The following is a 3,316-nucleotide window of genomic DNA, read 5'->3' on the forward strand; positions in this document are numbered from 1 at the left end:
AATCCATGTTAGTTTTACATTCAAAAGAGATCCCAAATTTCATCATTTTTCACCTTGTCCATGGTGCCACTATAACTTGTTCAACTTGCTCTTCTCTTGCCTAGATTACTGAAATAGTCTCATGACATTATTCCTGCCTCAACTTTGCCCCTTGTTTCAGTCAGAGTCCAACTAGACAAGTCACTCTAGAGATTTCCCCACCCATAAGCTGGGATTCAAAAAGAAGAGGCATGGCTTGCTCTCTCTCTCTCTTCTGCCATCTTGGCTCCATGTTCCCTGTACAAAATGCCTGGTGAAGCCACAGAAACCATCCCTAATGGAGAGCAGGGGTTGCCATGGTCTTAGGCTGAGATAGGATCTGGAACAGAATCTGACAGTGATGAATCAGTATCAGAGCTTGAGGAACAGAATTCCACACAGCCAACCACACAATAAGCCCAGCTGGCAACAACAGCTGAAATCAATGAAGAACCAGTCAGTAAAGCAAAACAGAGCTGGAGTGAAAAGAAGGCACAGAAGGCTATGTCCAAACTGGGTCTTTGACAGGTTGCAGGGGTTATAAGAGCCACTATCTGGAAATCTAAGAAAACCCTCTTTGTCATCACAAAACCAGACGTCCATAAAAGCCCAGTTTCAGTTACCTACATTGTTTTGGGGGAAGCCAAGATCAAGGATTTATCTCAGCAGGCACAACTAGAAACTGCTGAGAAATTCAGAATTCAAGGCAAAACTGTCTCAAAAATTCAAGAAAACACACAGACTCCACCTGAACAAGAGGAGAGTGAAGAGGAAGAAGTTGATGAAAGAGATGTAGAGGTCAAGGACATAGAATTGGTCATGTCACAAGCAAATGTGTCAAGAGCAAAGGCAGTCCAGTCCTGAAAAAAAAAACAGTAATGTTATTGTAAACGTTTTTATGGAATTGACAATGTAACCATCTGAAAACGAGGACCTTTTTTTGGTGTTTGAAAAGAATAACTGCAGCTTGTTTTGAAATTTGTACTGTTTCTATCATTAACAAAACTTTCTTGTTAGATGGAAAAAAAGGAGGCATAACCAGAGCACAAAACTATACTCACTACTGATGCCAGTGAAAGCAGAACCACCATAATTCTCTCAACTCATAGTAAGTGATGAGCAGAGAGAACGAAGATTGAAAAAATGGCCTGGCTTCTCTCTTCCCTCCACCGTCAGTGTCTCGCCCAGCTGTATCATTAAAAAACCCTAGAAAATACAGCACCAGGGCTGTATTCCTCCCATTCTTCCATTGATACAGAACAGGACTTGAGAAAGGAGAGAATGGATATGAAAGCAGTTGAGTCAAGGGACAATGACCTCTGCCCCTTACTGCACCCCACTGTAGCTTTATGTCCCCCCAAAGCAAGAGTGAGCCATTTGAAATGGAACACATATCCTGCCAAATGCCTAGTCCCAACCTCCCAATGGCTTTACATCATACTCTAAATAAAATACCAAGTTCTTATCATGACTTATAATGCTTCATGTGACTAGCCATTACTGCTCCAATTTCTTCCTGCTTCTCTCCTTTGCTTCACCTCATTTCAGCCTGGAGCCTTTCTTGCATTTCATTGAATATGGCTAGCACAACTTCTTCTTCATATTTTCCATCTGTTTGGTAAATTATTCCCCTTGTTTACTAGGTTTGTTCTAGCTTCAGTTAGGCCTGTGCTCAAATGTTACCTCCCCACAGAGGACTTCTCTGATCCCTTTTCTAAAAGATTGACTTACCCAATAATTTATGTCTCCTTACCCTGCTTTATTTTTCTTCTTAACACTATCATACCTCACAATGTTGGGGAACATCATCAAAAAGATGTGAATGCCAAATATAACTGGGTGGGTCCTGGCACTTAGTCTCCTGACCCCCTTGTCTGTCCTTGGCAAGTGGGTTTCACTAGCGTTTTCTGCTCCCAGATACTGTTCCAAGGACATAGGCTTGAGATAGGGATGTGGTGTTGAGAACACCTGCCCAATGTATGTGACTGAACCCATTAGGGCCTCTGTTTAAACTTTCAAGATTTGGCAGGTGGTTGTGGGGGCCCATTCATCTTGCTGCTGCCCAGCATAAGCCATGTACATAAGTTACTTTTGCTTATTAAAGCTTCCACTTCCTAATCTAGAGTGCCTGCCTCTTTCTTTGGTTTCTCCCTGCCCTCTGAGTATGGGGGCCAGTTTTGAGTATACCTGCAAAGATCCTGATAGGGCTGTGAACCAACAGACAATAAATGGAATCCATATTTATTTATTGTTTTCCTTCCTTTCTAGAAGATACGCTTCCTAAAGGTAATGCCTTCACTTGTTTATAAGCATTTCCACAGTGCTTAAATAAGTGTCCAGCAAATAACAGGAAATCAATAGATATTTGTTGAATAAAGGAACAGAAATAAACTTCTTATATTACTTCTATATGAATTTTGTGTCTTCACTTTCACTATTGGTCGTAACCCAACAGTTTCTTTTGAAGTGAATTTTTGGAACCCAGAACACATTTTAACAGCTCTATTGATGGTAAGATGGTGGATAGATTTTCAGATGATTCCACTCAGAGTGTGGCTACGATAAAATAAATTCAAATCAAAATGAATGGAAAATCAAACAGTTATATTATTGGTATTTAAACAATAGAAATTTTGAATACTGATAATTATGAAAAGTATATTTAATGAAAGGAAATATAAATTATCACAACACATATAATTTTGGACTTCAAGTAATGTTATATGTTATCTAGTCAAAACTTTAAGCCAAAGAGGAAATTTGCCTTTTGGAACAAACATGTGAAAAGGTCATTCATTCTGTATGTACACATCTAATGACAAAACTAACTGCATTGTAAAGCACCATCCCCACCAAATAAATCTGAGCAAATTCTATAATTTATATATCTCTATTACAATGTCTTTCATCATCTTAATATCTTCCAATGTTTACCACTTGCCTTCTAAATTTATTCTGGGTAAATATAATGCCCGTTTACGTAACAGTTTGCCAATTATTTAAGGGAAGCCACTATGTCCCTCCCCAAATCCTTGCTTTCTATGCTAAATATCCTAGTCCTTTCAATCCATTCTCCTACAGCTTGATTTTCAGACCTCTTCACAGGCTAATCACCCTCCTCTGTATATATTCATCTTAATGACATCCAGGGCTGGATTTCTCTATCATTTAGCCATTGGAATATAACAGACCACCTTAGTACCCAATGGTTTAAAGGAAAAACCAGCTTCTATCCCTCATGAGTCTATATCTCAGTTGGACTTATTCTCATATGTTTGGACATTTGTGAGTCAGGTAA

General features: G+C 39.2%; 1 pseudogene; it reads left to right on the forward strand.

The window, feature by feature from the left end:
- Nucleotides 1–285: 285 nt before the first annotated feature.
- On the forward strand, nt 286–882 carry LOC125164101 (nascent polypeptide-associated complex subunit alpha-like; annotated as a pseudogene).
- Nucleotides 883–3,316: the final 2,434 nt, after the last annotated feature.

The sequence above is a fragment of the Prionailurus viverrinus genome, chromosome B1 (genome assembly GCF_022837055.1).
Source record: "Prionailurus viverrinus isolate Anna chromosome B1, UM_Priviv_1.0, whole genome shotgun sequence".
NCBI classification, from domain to species: domain Eukaryota; kingdom Metazoa; phylum Chordata; class Mammalia; order Carnivora; family Felidae; genus Prionailurus; species Prionailurus viverrinus.